This window comes from Sceloporus occidentalis, unplaced genomic scaffold, assembly GCF_023333645.1.
Source record: "Sceloporus occidentalis isolate IW3139 unplaced genomic scaffold, rSceOcc1.0.p SCAF_59, whole genome shotgun sequence".
Lineage (NCBI taxonomy): Eukaryota > Metazoa > Chordata > Lepidosauria > Squamata > Phrynosomatidae > Sceloporus > Sceloporus occidentalis.
This window is the reverse complement of record NW_028317039.1, coordinates 4,274,208-4,293,978: the sequence shown is the minus strand read 5'-3', so window position 1 is coordinate 4,293,978 and position 19,771 is coordinate 4,274,208. Positions and strand designations below refer to the sequence as shown.

The following is a 19,771-nucleotide window of genomic DNA, read 5'->3' as shown; positions in this document are numbered from 1 at the left end:
CCATTGGTTACATATCTGTCATCTCTTCTCCAAAATGAGAGTAGCAGATGGTCCACATGTGCAGAGGATGCATGCCCAGGAACATTTTCTCCCTCTGATTGCATGGTTTTATGTTGCCTCTGTCGCCAATGGTATCATGCAGCATGCCTTTTACAAAGCGACTCAAAACTGCCAACATATTACAAGTGTCACCAGTGTTCAAAATGACAAAAATCTATACGATATGTCAGATGGTTTTCTCAGAAAAAACAGTTAGATTTTTCTCCCATTATATCCTATGGGCATTCACTCAATTCTGTCATTCACCTGCCATTCTCTAGAATACCGCTATAATTCCACTTAATCTGCGTATTAGAACCTATAACTGTACTAGGGGAGTATACATGAGAAAAATCTATATATTTCTCTGAAAAACAGGTTTAATTTTTCTCCCATTGTATCCATGGGCATTCCCTCAAGACTGTCATTCCACCTAATCTGACACTTAGATCATGTGTCTGTAATAGGGGAGTATGTGTGCCAAAGATCTATGTGATATGTCTGATGGTTTTCTCTGAAAAACAAGTTTAATTTTTCTTTCATTATATCCTATGGGCATTCACGCAATACTGTCATTCACCTGTCATTCCATAGAACACAGCTATAATTCCACTTAATATGAGGTTTAGATCCTGTGTGTGTACTGGGGGAGTATGTGTGCCAAAGATCTATATGATATGTCAGATTGTTTTCTCTAAAAAACAAGTTTATTTTTTCTCTTATTATATCCTATGGGCATTCACTCAAAACTGGCATTCACCTGTCATTCCATGGAAAACAGCTATGATTCCACTTAATATGAGGTTTAGAACCTATACCTGTATTGGGGAGTATACATGACAAAGATATATATGATATTTCAGAGGGTTTTCTCTGAAAAACAAGTTTAATTTTTCTCCCATTATATCCTATTGTCACGCAACGAAGCAATTCACCCGAATACCCGCGGATAGCGAAACTTACCTCTCCCGCAGTTCCGGGACCTTGCTTTGAGGTGCCAGCATCCAGCAGGCACCCGGGGCAGGTCCTTCTCGGTATCCCCGCCACAAGTGATGGGCGGTACGTACGGGGGCGAACCACGCCCCCTCTCTTATAGTATGCCTCCCTGGAGGCAACGTAACGTACCTAGCGTTCCGTCACCCGTTGGGGCGGAGCTTGGTTGAAGCGGCAGATTCAAAAGCCGAGCACTGACTTCCATTCAGTGCTCGGTTATTGTTCTAGCTGAGCAGTGCCTTTTACAGTATACTTACCTGATTGTCTCTCCGTTGCTGAATTGTGCCTGTCCCTGACTTTTGCTGCCTTCTCCACTCCTGATCCGGCTTATATGATTACCATCTCTGTTGCTGACCCGTGCCTGTCCCTGACTTCACTGCCTTCTCCACTCCTGATCCGGCTTGTATGATTACCATCTCCGTTGCTGACCCGTGCCTGTTCATGACTTCGCTACCTTCTCCACTCCTGACCCGGCTTGTCTGATGATTCTTACTATTCATCAGTGCCTTTGTTGCATACTGGGTTCCTCACTTGTATTCTCAAGAACTTTGTGACACCTATGGGCATTCACGCAATACTGCCATTCACCTGTCATTCCATAGAAAACAGATATAATCCCACATAATCTGAGTTTTGGATCCTGTGTCTGTACTAGGAGAGTATATGTGCCAAAGATCTATATGATATTTCAGAGGGTTTTGTCTGAAAAAAAGGTTTCATTTTTCTCCCATTATATCCTATGGCAGGGGTGTCCAAGTTTTTTCTGCAGTGGGCCACTTCATCAGAATTGTATACGTGCGAGGGCCGCACTCATTTTTCACTGTGAGAAAATATGGCCTTTAATAAAATATGCAGATTAAAAGTAAATGACACAAAACCTTTACTTTTCCTCTCACTGATTTCTGGGCCTAGAAAGTTTTGTGACTACAAATTCAGGATAATTAAAAATAAATATAGTTCTATTTATTCTAGGGATGCACCAAAATGAAAATTCTGGACCAAAACATTCACGGTTCACTTAGCCAAAACCGAAAATGACCCCCCACCTTTAAAAATAATAATAAAAACTCACATTTTTAATAAAAGTAGGTAACACACCAAAATTGGACAAAAAAATTAGCAATATGACACCAGTAAATGCTGGTACCTAGGCATGATGGGACTGTGCTTGCTGTGATTGCTGTTAGCAATCACACTCCTATCATGCCAAGTCAGCCAGTACATGCTGGTACAGGGTGGCTGTAAGTGATGTGCAGACCCCATACTGCTGGCAGCATCAATACACAAGCGCGGGGCAGCTAGCTAGGTTTCAGCATGTACTGGCTGACTTGGCATGATAGGAGTGTGATTGCTAACAGCAATCACAGTCCCATCATGCCTAGTTTCCAGCACTTACACATCCATCCGGTAAATGCTGGAACCTAGGCATGATGGGACTGTGATTACTGTTAGCAATCACACTCCTATCAAGCCAAGTCAGCCAGTACATACTGGTACAGGGTGGCTGTAAGTGGTGTGCAGACCCCATACTGCTGGCAGCATTAATACACAAGGGGGGCAGCTAGATAGGTTTCAGCATGTACTGGCTGAGTTGGCATGATAGGAGTATGATTGCTAACAGCAATCACTGTCCCATCATGCCTAGGTTCCAGCAATTACACATCCATCCGGTAAATGCTGGAACCTAGGCATGATGGGACTGTGATTGCTGTTAGCAATCACACTCCTATCATGCCAAGTCAGCCAGTACATGCTGGTACAGGGTGGCTGTAAGTGATGTGCAGACCCCATACTGCTGGCAGCATCAATACACAAGGGGGGCAGCTAGCCAGGTTTCAGCATGTACTGGCTGACTTGGCATGATAGGAGTGTGATTGCTAACAGCAATCACAGTCCCATCATGCCTAGGTTCCAGCACTTACACATTCATGCTATCACACACACACACATTCATTCATATACTCATTCATTCACAGATTAATTCCCTCAATCACGCATACTCATTAAAACACCCTCCCCACCCCCTTACCTGCACTGCAGCTCCTCGATGCCGCTCACAGACTTCAGCAGGGAGCGCGGCCTCCCTCTGCGTTCTCTCGTACTGCACAGAGGAAGTATGAATGGAGCAGAGTCATGTGATGTCACTTGAACTCTGCTGGGTTCCGCTTCCTCTATGCAGTACAAAAGACCCTCCCACAGGTAAGTAGCAGGGCTCTTGTTGCGGCAGAGCTCGAGGTGCTGCCCGCGTAAGATCGGTTCCCCTGGCTGCCGATCTTACGCGGGCCGCACCTCGAGGTCTCGCGGGCCGCCCCTGTCCTATGGGCATTCACTCAATACTGTCATTCACCTGTCATTCCATAGAGCACAGCTATAATTCCACTTAATATGATCTCTGACAGTCGGGGAAGGTCTGCGCGATGGATGCAGACAACCCCCGCTGTTAACCACACCTCCTCCCGGCTGCAGCGGAAGTTGTGTACGCAAATCGCATAGAGCTCTACACGCTGCCCGGACTATGCACCGGGAATCAGAGACTCAGGTAAGTTTGGAGGAGGGAGGGGGAGGGAGGGAGTGTTAAATGGGGGGCATAAGGCATTTCTGGAGGCAGAGTGCTCTGTGAAATGCCTTATACCTCCCTATATGCCACTCTGCCGCATAATATGCCCCTAAATGCCAGAGTGGCATATAGGGGTATAAGGCAATTCTGGAGGCAGAGTGGCACATAGGGGGTCAAAAGGCATATCATGGGGCACAGTGGCATTTAGAGGGTTAAAAGGCATATAATGGGGCACAGTGGCATATAGGGGGTATAAGGCATTTCTGGGGCAGAGTGGCAAGCCATGGGGCAGATGTGCATAACTGGGGGGGCAAAAAAAAAGAGAATAAAAACAAAATATTTTTCTCAATCATAGCTTTTATTAAAAAAAAAATGTTCACATAGTTTACATATATTAACATTTACTGGTAAAACTTTTTTCCTATAGGGTCGTCTTATATTCTTATTTTCTTTTTTTCATAAATTAATATTCAGATTTGGGGGGTTGTCTTATAATTGAGCAAATACGGTATTTGTTAATGAGAGCAGAAATGTATGGAGGAACAGTATTATGGATGGCCTTATATGTCAGTACCAGGATTTTAAATTTAATTCTAAAGGTAATTGGGAGCCAGTGGAGTGTTTCACAGATGGGGGAAGCAGAAGAGCAGCGACGTGCAAGGAAGATAAGCCTAGCAGCGGCATTCAGGATAGACTGTAGATCTGTATCTTGATTGCCTATAGAAGCAAGTGAGTCTAGAAGAAGGTGGTGATCAACAGTATCAAAAGCAGCAGAGAGATCCAGTAGTATTAGAATAGAGAAGTGACTCTATGCTTGAAGGCAGATGGTAAAGTTCCAGATGATAGAGAAAGATTAAATAGGTGGGTAAGTGAGGGACATAGTGACTTTGTGAAGTGTGATGGGATGAGGTCAAGGGGACAGGTTGTTGGGTGAGAGGAAGAAAGAAAAGTGGCTCTCTCTTCTTCGGTTGTAGGGGAAAAGGCAGTTAGTATGGGAGGAGTGGAGAGAGTGGTGGTGAGTGATGTAGGAGGGAGTTGTGAAGAAGACAGGTCTTTTCTAATAGTCTCGATCTTCTCTTTGAAGTGGGTAGCAAGATCTTGGGCAGTGAGAGAGGTTTGTGGTGTGGGTGTGGAGGGACAGAGAAGGGAGTTGAAAGTAGAAAAAAGGCGTCGTGGGTTGGAAGAAAGGGAGCATATGAGAGTGGAGAAGTAGAGCTGTTTGGCAGGAAAATGTTAACATGGAAGGTAAGAGAGGTTCAAGTGAGGCTGACAGTTGAGTAATGGTATTTTCTGGTAATGGCCTACAAATACGAAGTGAGAGCTGTAAGTTTGTTTTGTTAGGGAGTTAGCACTGGAGAAAGGATAGAAGGTGGTGGTCAGACAGAGGGAAGGGGTAGATGGAGAAAAATGAAAGGGAGCATGATCTGGAGAAAACCAGATCAAGTGAGTGTCCCTCGGTGTGCGTAGGGGAATTAGTCCATTGAGAGATACCAGAGGAGGATGTCAAGGAGAGGAGTTTGGAGCTAGCAGAGTTGTTAGATATATCTAACGGAATGTTAAAGTCACCCAGAATAAGACAGGGGATATTAGGAGAGAGGAAGAAAGGGAGCCAGGCAGAAAGGTGGTCAAAGAACTGTGTAGCAATTTGAAGAGAGAGTGGAGAGAAAAGACGGATTGTATGAACTTCAAAGGAACAGAATGAGAGGGAGGGAGGGAGGGCTTGGTATATTCTGGAAGGTGCAGTGAGGTGAGAGAAGGATGCCTACACCACCACCACCCTTTCTGCCATCAGGCCAAGGAGTGTGGCTGAAGTGTAGTCCTCCGAAGCAGAGTGCGGCAGTAGTGTCATGGGAGGGGATCCAGGTTTCAGTAAGAGCTAGGAGGTTAAAAGCATGGGATAGAAAAAGGTCATGTATACAAGCGAGTTTGGTGCATACCGAGCGGGCATTCCATAGGGCACAGTTAAAGACGGGAGGGAGTTTATGGTTGGAGATGATAGGAATAAGATTGGTTAGGTTGCGCATGTTGGTTGAGTTTGCTGGTTGAGTGTGATAGGAATAGGGAAGACTATGTGGGGGACAGGAGTAGCAGAGCAAATACAGGTTGGTTTCACATATAAAGGTTTAGTGTAGAGGTACTGGGATAGCTTTGATGGCAGAGAGATGGGGAGGGATAGGATCTGGAAAGGTTTAGTGGGGAGTAGTGGGTAATAAAGGGATCCACAGTTTGGTGCCCTCTACTGGCGTGTTCAAATAGATCTGGTACGTAACTGTCTATATATTAGGACACCACTGGGGCAGGTGGGCAGGCGAAAAACCACTTGATTGTGGGGAACATGAAGGTGGGTATTGCAGGTTGTGAGGGCTGTAATAGAGAGTGTTAAATAGTGTTAAACTGGACGGGAGCAGTAAGAGGGCAGATATAGGAGATAAGGGGTTAGTGGAGCAGAAAGATAGAAAGTAAAATATAACACACTTAAGTAGTGACAGGCATGACATACATTTTACCAAATAAAAATGGAAAAATGCTGCAACTCCCAGTAAGGGCATTCCTAGGCAGGGCCGGCCTGACAATGGAGCCGAGTGGGGCAACCGCTCCAGGCCGCCCCAAGCCCTTTTTTTTTTTTAAAGCGAAAGAGAGAGAAAGGGGCGCCGCTGTCAGTACCGCTCGGCGCCCCTCTCTCTCTCCTCTGCGGCGAGTCTCCCTGTTCGGTCTCGGTGCCGGCTTGTAATGCTGAGTGCCGGAAGATTTCAGGACTGCTGAAAGGTAAGCTCAAGGTGGGGGGGGGGCAGCAGGGATGGAGGGAGAGGAAGGGTAGATAATGGGGGGGCAGCAGGGACGGAGGGAGAGGAAGGGTAGATAAGGGGGGGGAGGGCGGCATTTTAAAATTCGCCCCAGGCGGCATTTTGCCTTGGGCCGGCCCTGTTCCTAGGCCATCAAGCATAGATAGACAGAAAAGGGTATAGAAACAGGAAAATGATAATGACAATACAGAAAACAAATAACAGATAACTATGGAGATCTCTTGGTCCACCTTGTAGCAAAGTATGCAGGTTTACTTGGGCTTCAGTTGATTGTGGGGAACATGAAGGTGGGTATTGCAGGTTATGAGGGCTTGTAGCAAAGTATGCAGGTTTGCTTGGGCTTCAGTTGATTGTGGGGAACATGAAGGTGGGTACTGTGATCTCTTTTATATAGCTGTGCCGAGTGACACTCCAGTGGACGCTACAAGCTTATGAAAGGCTTTGAAGGGCAAGATCAAAGAAGCCCCAATTTTACCCTGAAAAGGGCAGCAGGTACTGTTTGAGTAACCACTTCAAGGCAGGAGGGCTTAACCCTTTGGTGTCTGGAGTCTAATGGGCTGGCTGTGAAGGAGTTAATGGTATTTGGGGTATATAGTGACCTGTTCTCAGGGTTAGGAGAACGGACCGAGCCAGAGGGGTCAAATGGAGTCTGTAGTAGAAGTTTGTAGCTTCTATTGGGTCAACATAGAATATGATGTAAAGTTATATAATCTTCTGACACCTCAGAGGTCTCTTCTTCAAATGGAATTGCAAGGTGTATTCACCTGATTCCAAGTAGCCTGTAAAAGGCACAGGAAGCGGAGGCAGTTTGGGGACATTTGCCCCTGTATGGCATTAACTTGTACAAATACAGAGGGGCAGACATAGGCTAAGCCTGTAGCCCACAATATGGTGTCCAGTACCACCGTTTCGGCAGCAGAATATGGCACTGGGTTCCCTGTTACTCGTAGTACGGTGTTCAGTATGGGGTTTATGGCACTGGGTTCCCTGTTACTCCCAGTACGGGGTCCAGTATGGGGTTTGTGGCACTGGGTTCCCTGTTATTCCCAGTATGGTGTCCAGTATGGGGGTTTGTGGCACTGGGTTCCCTGTTACTCCCAGTACAGTGTCCAGTATGGGGTTTATGATGCTGGGTTCCCCGTTTACTCCCAGTACGGGGTCCAGTATGGGGTTTGTGGCACTGGGTTCCCTGTTCCTCCCAGTACGGGGTCCAGTATGGGGTTTATGGCGCTGGGTTCCCTGTTACTCCCAGTACGGAGTCCAGTATGGGGTTTATGGCACTGGCTTCCCTGTTACTCCCAGTATGGGGCTTATGGCGCTGGGTTCCCTGTTACTCCCAGTATGGGGTCCAGTATGGGGTTTATGGCACTGGGTTCCCTGTTACTCCCAGTACGGTGTCCAGCATGGGGTTTATGTTGCTGGGTTCCCTGTTATTCCCAGTACGGGCTCCAGTACGGTGGCCAGTATGGGGTTTGCAGCGCTGGGTTCCCTGTTACTCCCAGTACGGTCTCCAGTATGGGGTTTGTGGCACTGGGTTCCCTGTTACTCCCAGTATGGGGTTTGTGGCACTGGGTTCCCTGTTACTCCCAGTACAGGGTCCAGTATGGGGTTTGTGGCACTGGGTTCCCTGTGACTCTCAGTATGGAGTCCAGTATGGGGTTTATGGCACTGGGTTTCCCGTTATTCCCAGTATGGTGTCCGGTATGGGGTTTATGGCGCTGGGTTCCCCGTTACTCCCAGTATGGGGTCCAGTATGGGGTTTGTGACACTGGGTTCCCTGCTATTTCCAGTACGGTGTCCAGTATGGGGTTTGTGGTGTTGGGTTCCCTGTTACTCCCAGTATGGTGTCCAGTATGGGGGTTTATGGCACTGGATTCCTGTTACTCCCAGTACGGGGTCCAGTATAGGGGGTTTATGGCACTGGATTCCTGTTACCTCCAGTATGGGGTCCAGTATGTGGTTTGTGGCACTGGGTTCCTGGTTCCCCATTTCATGAATGAATCTCATTGGTTAATTTCTCTTTAACCCCCTCGCAGGGTGTATAAAAAGAGCGACCCCGCCAGCCCCCACCCACGTGAATACTGGATATGCGTTTGCGCCGGCGACCAGCGCCAATGAAAGCGAGGTGTCCAGCAATGCCATGATGGACGATTCCGTGTCAGTGACTGAGAGTAGCGTGTAAGTAGCTGCACATGTATGTTCATCGGGATTCCGTGTCACGGATAAACATACCTTACAGTCACTTTCATTCTAACACCAGGGCGGCTGATGCTTTCATTGCTGAGCGGTGATTGCATTACCCCATTAGCACCACCCCGGGGTAGCCGGTGCATGTCGGGGAGCAGCTTTTAACGCTTTTTTGGGTGGGATTACGCAGGATTTGCGATGAGAGCCGTGAATGCCGCACGTGAAATGCGTTCTCTGCGGTCCGCTTTATTTCGGGGCCCCCTTAATGTAATCTTTAATAAGAGATCGCGGCCGTCCATGCACAGGAGCCGCTGCTTTGGTGGCGGTGGCCTCATGTTGTTATTCTTTTCTGGCGCAGGGACAGGATTCCTCCATACAGAACGGGCAGGAAAAAGCAACTGCAGCGCAAAATGCAACGGAGCATCAAGGCCAGCGGGCAGGTGTCCCTCCCTCACTTTGTTTGGTTTATACTGTGGTGTATACGGAGAGTGTGTTGTGGTAGTCCGTGGTTGCCGCTCCTGTGCCAGGAACAAGGGCGTGTACGCAGCGTGCTTCGGACGGGAACAGCTATAATTTTCTAATGGCTGCAGCCCTGGGGCCAGCGGCAAAGTCCTGGGTTTTGGGAAATTGAGTCTGATGATCATACGTGTGCATGCGGAGGGTACCAGAGACGTGTTGCCACGTGGCGCAGGGGCTGGTGGCTGGGAGAATCTCTACATTTTCAACCTTTACTGATCCCTTGGCCCCCGCGTTAGATTTGGCTTCTGTGGGCCAGGTGGGGCAGTCTTCTGTATCTGCGGGGCAGTGAAAAATGCTTATGTTATCAGAAATATTATGCTATCCTTGAAATTGCGCCAAAACGTCTAAACCATGCTTCTCTCGAAACTGTGCAAGGTCAAGCATCTGCTTTTCTTGACGTTTTTCCAAGAAGTGTTATCTGCTTGAAATAGACCAATCAGAATGTATCGCTAAGAATAGATAAGATGCTATATAAACCATGTACTCTAAACATATTACCAGACAACGCTCCGATTTATGTTTGTTGTGTGCCTTGTCTCGATTATGCGCAGGATCTGAAATTCGAACATTAATTCAACCAACATTTTGGTGCCCCTTGTGAGGAGGTCCTGACCGGAGACAGGGACGATGGTCCTGAAGGAAGCACACCTCAAGAAATCTTTCTAAGGAGAATTTGACCATTAATTTAACCAACATTTTGGTGCCCCGTGTGAGGAGGTCCTGACTGGAGACGGGAACGACGGTCCTGAGGGAACCGGAGCTCAAGAATCAGAATTTGGAGTAACATAAGTCCTCCAGCTAAGATTGCGGTAAACCAGAGGCACTTGGCGACAACATCCCTGAAACTAGAAGCATTCTCTTGAAGACTTATCACAGTCTTCTCTCCAGAAATGTGAGTAGGAATATGATATAAGGATAGAGGTCAAAGTCTGTCAGGGACTACTGAAATAAATAACTGCGTATGTACATCCGATAATGAGAAATACTACGAGGAGTATGATTTAGAGAAATGTGCACAAGTAGTGAGTCGTTATTTTTGTGATAACGAATTGTTAATTGTGATTATAGTAATACTGTTGGGGTCAGTCATAGACTGTTTTATGGTGAATGAGTATCAAAATACCTTAAGAAGAAGAGATCTTATGGTCCAGAGAAGGTTATACCAACCCATGTCCCCAAATCTTGTCTGAATGAATCTGTCTGTGTGAATGACTGTTCAGGAGTCCTTTACGGCGAACGAACAGTAAATAAGGTTGTTGTTAATACGCCCCCCGGCACTTGTGAGAAGCCATCTGTGATCAAGTGTTGGGATTGCAAGTGAACAACTTCGCTGTGAGAGTGATTTTCCTGTCTTTACTTACTAGGTACGGTATCTCATAAATACCAAGATCCTTTTGTTTCACTCTGTCAAAAAGTGGTATCTTATAAATACCAAGGTCCTTTTGTTTCACCCTGTCCAGATGTAGTATCTTATAAATACCGAAAGATTTTCTTTTTTTCTGTCTTTCCCAATATTGCGGTGAGATTGTATCATGGGGATATTCTAAAGTAAGGGAAAGGGACAGAAGGATAAAAATATTCCCTGGTGGAAGAAAAAAACAATAGTGTAATAAATTCAAATAAATATAAGTGATAATCAATGTGTTGCACTCACAAAGGTAATTAGTAAAGGAGGCCCATCAGATAAAAGTTGTTCTTCTTAGAATCTGGAATGCAAATGAAGAAACCACAAATGGTGCAGTATTATGGAACTATATTTAATAAAGAAAGAGCTCATAAACTCACAAATAAGTTGGCATAACCGAAAATGTTATGCAAAAGCGCAAGATAAAACGTCCAACAGATAAAGGATGTCCAAATAGCATAAAAACTCGGTCTCAACGCGTTTCGCCAAGCTCCGTTGGCTTCTTCAGGCTTCTTCGTTGCTGTACACTTGTGAGGAGTGTTGTTTTTGGGAGCTGCAGAACTTATAGGGGTATTTATATTTATTATTGTCATTATGTATAAACTCAGAAAATATTTAGGTATAAGTCCACATTGTTCAGAAAAATGTATTTAAAAATAGAGGGCAGATCCCTCAGGTTTCGGATGGTTGGACCATCCTGGTATAGTCTAGACTCGGAGTGGTTGGACCACTCGGTGAACGTGTAGATTTAGAAAAACTACGTAGTGACTAAATTAGAATATTCCAAATTCCATACCATGTTTCCATCTGGTTCCATAATCTGTTAAATGTATGTCTTGTCTGTTATCTGTGATCGATCATAAATTATATGTAAAGTTGACATTGGGAAAGCCATTTTATCCCTTTTATTCTAATGCATTTGTAACTACTTGCACAAACAGATGGGCTCGTAGAACAAACTAGAAGGAGATAAATAGATGTACGCAGAAGGATGGGGAGCATGTAGATCTCCTGCTCCAGATCCAAACTCTGCTTATGAGCAGCAATTAACAAATGCATTTGTGTCAGGGACACGTAAACTGATAAATGCATATATCAGTAAACACATGGTAAATCTCTGTACAGCCCCATTGAATGATGTGTTAAAATATGCTAAGCATTCTGAGAAGTGACACAAAGAAAGAGCAGGACATTGTTACCCCTGCTATAGTTCACATGAGGTATTTTCAACTACATGTATTTATAGTGCTCAGTTTAGTCCTTAAGTATATTAAACTGTATAATTTATGATTTGAGAAATTATCAGATCCACGATAAAGTTATATATACAAATCATTGTCCACAACCAACATTTTGGTGCCCGTGTGAAGAGGTCCTGACCGGAGACGGGGAGGACAGTCCTGAAGGAACCACACCTCAAGAAATCTTTCTGAGGAGAATTGGACCATTAATTTAACCAACAGTGAGGGTGACGTGGCAGGGGGCAGTGAGGGTGCCGTGGCAGGGGGCAGTGAGGGTGCTGTGGCAGGGCGCAGTGAGGGTGATGTGGCAGGGGGCAGTGAGGGTGATGTGGCAGGGGTCAGCTCGGTGTGTTTAGCGTTGGACAGGAAAGTGACACTTAATGTCTCGTCCGTGGGAGAGCCGCGTGTCTCGGGGCAGTTGTGAGCCTGGTTCTGAATGTTTCACGGACTCCGTAACTCTTTTCCCCCCGCTGCCCTCCCTCCATCATCACTTCTTACCCATCTCTCCCCTTTTCTGTTTGCCCCCCATCCGTTCTTTTGCCCCATCCTGTTACCCCTTCCAATATTCTCTCACTGCCCACCGCCCGTAGCCCTCCTCTTGTCCTGCGTTTTCCTCTCCCTCCTCCCCGTCTCTCCCTCCCAAACCCGATACATGTTTTTGATGTCTGACTAGGGGCTTTGAAGCTTTCGGAGTACAAAGCGGCTCCTGATAGACTGGTTGTAGTACAGAGGAAACAAGTGGGGTTCCTCAAAGTCTAACCAATTGGTTGTGCCACGGGCGAGGGCTGCCGGGCAGGATGGCTCTCCATGAAGCTGCTCGCCGTGACGTGCGCACATTTACTCTTTTCTTGGCGGTTCTCGGAGACGCAGAGTCGTCCGTCTGGCCGTGGCTCCTGCTAAAGCATACAGTATTGATGGTAGTGCAAGGTTTAAAAGATAGCATCTCAAAAAACACACGTGGAATGACCCCCTATTCCACAAAGTGACAAAGTGCAAACATATATTCTGGCGCTTTTGCACCAGAAAAGTGTGGATCGCTATTTTTTTTTTTTTTTTTTTAAACACCCTTTATAAGTAGTCGCTGGGTGGTAACATGTAATGAAAAAAACAGAAATACAAAAATAATAGTGCAGTATGTCTGTATATAGAAATAGATAGTATATATATATATATATCCCACAGAGTGGGTACTCACAATTTAAACAGAGCCTTTAAAAAAAGCGCTCCTGAAAAACACACGACTGTGCCCTTAAGGCGCACTTCACCTAAACGTCTTTCTGTGGTTTCTTTCTCCCTTGCTCCGAGCCATAAGATTACCTGGCTCTGAGTTGTGGCTTGTGCCTAATATAGGCACCCTTCTTTGAAGCAGGTAGCAGCTGCAGCACACCAAATGTTTGGAAATCCCAGGATGCGGTAAAATCACATTTATTTTGTAAACTTATGTTAAAATCAACCCAACAAAGTATACAAAGAAAAAAATAGTGTGTACTTTAAAAGTCCTGGTAGTCCTCCTAATACGCGTTTCACCTTCTGGCTTTATCAATCTGGAATCTTGTCCTGCTAAAGCATGCTTCTCTGTGCTTCCCTCCGGTCCGTGTAGAGAACGTTCCGGCTGCCCAGAGAGATGACTCCCGTGGAACCAGCGGCGTTTGCGGCAGAGCTCATCGGCAGGCTGGAGAAGGTGAAATGGGAGCAGGACGCGCTGCGCAGCCTGGAGGCCAGACTTCAGCTAATCAAAGAGGTAACGTCTCACCTGTCCCTCAGTGCTGGATTCCTTGCCATCCGTGTCCTCTATGTGAGTCGTTGGGTTCCTGTCCACGTGCTCCATGGCCGTCCATTTATACAGTAACCTTATTTTGTGGCCCCCATCAGTGTCCTTTAACTGAGCAGAAGTCTAATGACTGATCTGCTTGTACGTCCGTTACCTGGCCCATGTGTGTGTGCCGAGGTGGCGTGTGTCTGTGTGCAGACGTTGCGTGTGTCTGTGTGCTGACGTGGCGTGTGCCAACATCGCTTGTGTCTGTGTGCCGACGTAGCGTATGTCTGTGTGCCGACGTATCGTGTGTCTGTGTGCCGACGTTGCGTGTGTCTGTGTGCTGATGTGGCGTGTGTCTGTGTACCAATGTGGCCCATGTCTGTGTGCCAAAGGGGTGTTTCTTCATAAACATTTATGGGTTATAGGCTCCGAGGCACAGAGATATTTCGCTTTTTTTGAGTGACGGTGTGACGCACTTATGTCAGATATATCACAGTGTGCCGGGGGGGGGTCGGAGGGGAGACCGTTGGGCGGGAGAGACAGGGTCACTCAGGAATGCCTAATGATATTATTGATGTGCTGAGTGGATGCGTGCAGAGCGCAGGTTTTATTCGGTATCCGCCAGATGAATCTGTATTGACTGCATCCCAGGCTCACGGAGACGAAGCCCACTCAGCCATAATTCCTCTCCTCTGTGTCCTTTGGCGGGGGGCAGTTTTGTCCACGGGGGTCCGGGTCAAGATTTTGAGGCTTTCGTTTGGTTTCCCCAACAGGAACAAGAAAAGGAAGAACTGGAGACCCCAATGAGCTGCCAGCCCAGCCGGGAGACCTCCGTCCTTCCACGTAAGCCGCTCCCCGCGGTGCCTTCAGGCTCCTGCGAAGACGATCCTCAGGCCATTCTAGACAACCACTTATCGAGGGTCCTGCAGACCCCTGGCTGCCAGTCTCCTAGAATGGGCAAAAAAAAAACCTGTGCCCGATCTCCAGACCTGCTGTGGCCACAGAGTCCTAGCTTATCACCAGTGGCCACCGTTAACCCCTGCACCAAACTTTCCAAGGGCTTCATCACCAAGCAGACCACCAAACATATTCACCACCACTATATCCACCATCACCATTCCCTGACCAAGGCCATGGAGGAGATAGAGGAGGAAGCTGCTTGCCGAGTCCAGTGCTATTGCGACGGGTCCGTGGGGTATTGTTGCAAATCCTGGTCGCATTATAGGGCGGTGGAGCATTCTCTCTGGTACCTGGAGAGTACGTGGTAAGTGAACCTAAGGGAGTCTGTGGAATGCTGTGGCCTCCGGCGTAAACCGTGGCCCCCGGCGTAAACCGTGGCCCCCGGCGTAAGCCGTGGGTAATGTTATTGCGCGAGGTGTGGAAGAGGCTTATCTATTTACATCGAGTTTTTCCCTGCAGCAGCAGCAGAGCCAGTTCCTTATCCAGGAGAAGCTGCAAGATGGATGTAGAGTGTCCCAGCGACCTGGGGCTTGAGGGCACATCTGTAATTTACCATCTCGCTGGCGAGGACCCTCCGCACACGAGCTGGCAGCAGATTATAGAGTGTGAGAGCGAGCGGCAGAGCCGACACAGACAGCACAGGTGAGGTCGCGCAGCGCAGTTTCTTAGCGCAGGTGCTGCAGCCGATTGGGTGCCGGGACCACCCCGTATCATAAATGCTTTACCACAAACCTTTCGACGGCCGCCATCACGCGTTCTGCACAGAGCGAGGAGGGTCAAATAGTAAAAGATATTCATAAAGCTGCAGAACCGACCCAAAATGTGTCAGCGTGGCCCCCGCCGCGTTGTGTTGCACATATATTAATACAGAGAATAGTTAATGGACTGTATTTAATGTTTTTTTGTTTTGGTTTTTTTTTAGATGTAAGGAAGTTTTATTTTATGTAACATTATTTTTTATTGTTGTTTTAAAACATTGTTATTATACAGAAAGGAAAATCATTAGTCAATGGTTTTTTACTTTTTTTTTTACTTTTCTTTATCTTTCTGTAAAACACAAAAGCATAGTATTTAATGTTTTTTGTGTCCTTCTCTGCAGCAAGAAAGCCGTCGGCTGGGAACAGACCCGAGCGTCATCCGAGGAGCGCCCAATGCACCATCACCAGTGGGGGGCCGTTAACAGTCACCCCAGGAACATGCAGCTCTCGTACACGGCTGACCCCCCTTCTGCCACCTCTCCCAGCACCCTGGCCCAGCTGGAGGAAGCGTGTCGGAGGCTCACCGAGGATTCCAAACACCCCAAGCCACGGTAAGGATCAGGAGATCATCCCGGGGTTAAACCCGTTGGGGCCCTCGCAGAGTACAGCTGCACGCTCACAGATTTTAAATGCAAGCTTTGAGTGGGAACTTGCTGACCTGTCTACGTACAGCCAAGTCTGAGGTAGTGAGTGTGCCAGTGTGAGTGTGCGCCATTGTGTAAATTTGAGTGTGCCAGTGTGTGTGCGCATGTGTGAGTGTGAGTGTAATCGTTTGTGTAACAGGGCAGAGCTGCAAGTGATTGGATAAGCCACACTCATCTTTGTGGGCGTGGCCTATTTGCAGTATGTTTGGAAAGCGGTACACATGCGGATCGCGTGCGTTTTCTCATCGTTTCCAGAATAAAACTAATTTGAAGCCGGACCGGTGCCTCCTATGATTTCCGATGAATGAAATTGGGTGCGCTGAAGGGGTTAACAGGCGCTGACGGAAGATTTGTTCCATTTTTTTCAGATGTCCTGCGCAGCCACTCGGTGCCATGCCAGCCCGGATCCGGTTTCCTCACCCCAACCGCCCCAGTGTCTGAAGAGTAAGTATCTTCACGAGTAAGGCACCAACCTATTCAGTGGCGCTGTACAACTTGTCATTGAGTTATCAGGGTCCAGCCCCTGCGCAGTCTGTCTGATTTCCAGTGTAATCCTGACCAAAACCGGGATAAGAAGGAAGTGCCCACTGTAGATTGCAAACTCTTTGGGCCCAGGCATATTGCATTGTGTGGTTACAAAGTACCGGGTATTCATCTAGTAGAACTAAATCCAAAGCCTCTGAGAACTCATCCCCCAAACTGGGGCGAGGGGATTGTGGGCGACTGTAAAGCTGCCCTCACCTGCCTGCGAATGCGTGTATGTATGGTGAGTGTGTGTGTGTATGTGTATACATTTGAGCCCGTGTGTACATGTATATGAGCGTGTATATATGTGTGAGTGCGTGCTGGTGTGTGAGCGCCATATGTGTGAGCGTGTGCGTGCTGGTGTGTGCGTGTGCATAGAGGAAGAAGAGGGGATCAGCTGGTTAGTGGCAGGGAACGAGTTAATCCTCTGCTCCTGGATTAGTCTAATTACAGGGATGACCTTTTCTTTCTAACAAGGAGCCTAAAAGTGATCTGAATAATTAAAGCGGGCTCGCCTCTGCCCTTGCCATATCAGGCAGCCGTTGGCTTTGAAGTCCAGCATCAGACATCCGTCTCCAGCCTTTCGTGTTTAATTGGCCGACCCCGGGGCCCCTGGCTGGATTTTCCCTTACTGTGCTGTGTATTGGAGCAGAGTGTCCCCCATCAGCCCCCTTATCACCTAAACTAACAGGGCAGCCGTCGGCCCTCCATCCCATTACCGCCCATCATGTTACCCCACCATGGGAAAAAAAAAAAAAAGCCCACGAGCCCTTCCCACAGACCTCCTTCTGGTCCCCCGGTTACTCATCCTCCCCAGGAAGATACTGCCCAGGTATTAAGTCCAGGGATATTGGGGGCAGCAGCGGGGAGATGCCGGAGGTCAGTCTGAACCTCAGGTTGCAGCTTCCTCTGTGCATAAAGCTAAGGTCCCCTCGTATAGACTGTCATGCGTGTGTCTGTACCCCCAGATCCCAACCGACGCTTGGCTCTGGGGTAATAAATGGTACATTAGAGCACCCACAAGCCCCTCGGTACCCGCCAGGGGAGGGCTGGCAGCCTAAGGCCGGCGGGCCAAGTCTAGTCAAGTGGCCTATTGCGCCACCAAAGCGGCTGCGAGTGACATTGAAAGCGGCCATCGTGCGGCAGTCACTCCACCGGCGCCTAATGAAATTAATGCGGCCGGCATTTTGGTGTGTAATTTACTTTTAATAAAAGTTTTGTTAACACACCAAAGTTGGACAAAAAAAATATAATTGATAATAGCAATCACACTCCTATCATGCCTAGGCAGCCAGTACATGCTAGAATCTGGGCATGATAGGAATGTGATTACAGCCTCCCTATGCCATGCTAGCCCCCCCACACTTACACATCCATGCTATCTGAAAACCTCATTCACAAACATTCAGCATAAACTACAGCATAACACCCATCACTCTCACACACTTACTAATCCACTCTCCCTGAATATTTCTCCTCTATCACTGTCACTTTTCCTCCTCCTCTTCGTTCTTCCTCTTCTTCTGTGTCCTGTCCTTCCGATGCAGAGAGCGCGGAAGACGGTAGGCGTGGCTTCAGTGTTGTGCGCCGGGATTTGACATCAAGTCCCGACGCACAGCCACAGTTGCTGCGCGCATCGTTTTTGGAGGCGTGGTGGCACCTCTCAGATGAGCGGCACCCGGGGCAGACCACCCTCCGCCAGGTACGCTACTGGCACTAAGGCTGCATTCAATCCCGCTCGCAGCCGCTTAGTTTTGAACTTTGCGGCTGCTTTGAATGTTAGTCTGCCTGCCAAAGTAACATTGGATTGTTTCTCCCGAAGTCCTAAAGAAGCAAAGAAGTATCTGTCGGCCGGCGGCGAGCTGATGGTGACGTATTTCTACTGCGGAGAGGAGATTCCGTACCGGCGGATGCTGAAATCGCACAGCCCGACGCTGGGGCACTTCAAAGAGCAGCTGAGCAAGAAAGGAAACTATAGGTACGGAGCCAGAACTATGCCGGTGCAAGGATGTCTTGCTGAACGTGAGTCTAACCTTCCTGTACGACCTCACTGTCACCGTCATGTAACGTTAACCTGCTTCCTTATTACTCTGCGGGGGGGGGGGGAGGTGGGGCTTCTGTGCTGCATCCAAACCCTTTTACCGGGGGGGGGGCTTTGAAACTCAGTCTGACCCGTATTATGAGATAAACGATCTCCGTCTCCTGTAGACAGCACAAGCCCCCCTCCTGTCTCAGGCTGTCTCTTTCTCCTCCGTTTGAGAGGAGCGACAGGTATGAGCCACGCAGGGTGGGTGATGTCACCGGCCATGCCTGGAAGCCAAAAGAATTTCATTTCTCAGGACAGGATTTGTCAGACAGGACAAATAAGGACCTGCAATAAATCATATCTCAACATGTACTAAACCTCATAATGAGTAGTCCTTACAGTGACCCATCGCTAAGCAGTTACTTTTCCTTCATTCCTCAATGTTTCTTTATTCTCTGTTTTTCAGATATTACTTTAAAAATGCCAACCACGAGTTTGAATGCGGCATGGTATTCGAGGAGATACAGGAAGACGACACGATCCTCCCCACGTACGATAGAAGGGTGCTCGGGAAAGTGGAACAAATCGACTGAAAGGTGGACATTGTTGCCAGCGAGAACTCTCTGTCAGGACACGGATCCCCCGGGATCCCATGTCTGCAAAGAACCTGCGGTCTGGGAGATGGCTCCTGCGGGTCATCCACCTCTGTGGCGGGCTGTGGCCCCCAGGCGCGGAGTGACCCTCTAAACCCCGTGCAGGAGGAGAGAGTCTGATAACCGAGGTCGCCAAGAGAAAGCAATCGCCAGAGAGATGAGAAACGCGTGGGGGAGACTCATCGCCACTACACCCTACAGATTGTATGAGACTCCTGTACATAATGAACGATCTCTTGGAGATGCGTTGTGTCGTGTTTGATATTTATTGAAGTAACGGTTCGACGTGTGGATCCTGCTGCTTTTAGATTAGGGGAGGCTGTGAGTTAACACGTCGATCAGTTAAGCTAACGGGTTGTGTGCAGTCACTTCGTGTGGATTGGAGAGGAAAGATTGCGGCGCCTCTGGAAATTCTGCTGCTTCTAGAACATTATTTGAAGGCACTTGTTACCCCGGTGCCTTTAAACTCCCCTATATATTATATTTTTACATTTTCTACAAACTGATGAACTCCGCCACCCCATTCACCGCGTCCGTAATCCCTGAAAATATTAATGTCACCCATCCCCACCGGTTACCGGACCCCAGCCTGCAGAGCAGCGCTGCGCCTTTACATCAGGACAGGGGACTCGCAGATAATCACCTTTCTGAGTTTCAGTTTTCTTTTGCACGTGACCCAAGTGCCTTGGCACAGACCCGCGGAG

General features: G+C 47.8%; 1 pseudogene; it reads left to right on the top strand.

Moving 5' to 3' along the window:
- Positions 1-7,281: 7,281 nt before the first annotated feature.
- LOC149287577 (axin-2-like) lies at positions 7,282-19,007 on the top strand (annotated as a pseudogene).
- The last annotated feature ends 764 nt before the right edge of the window (positions 19,008-19,771 follow it).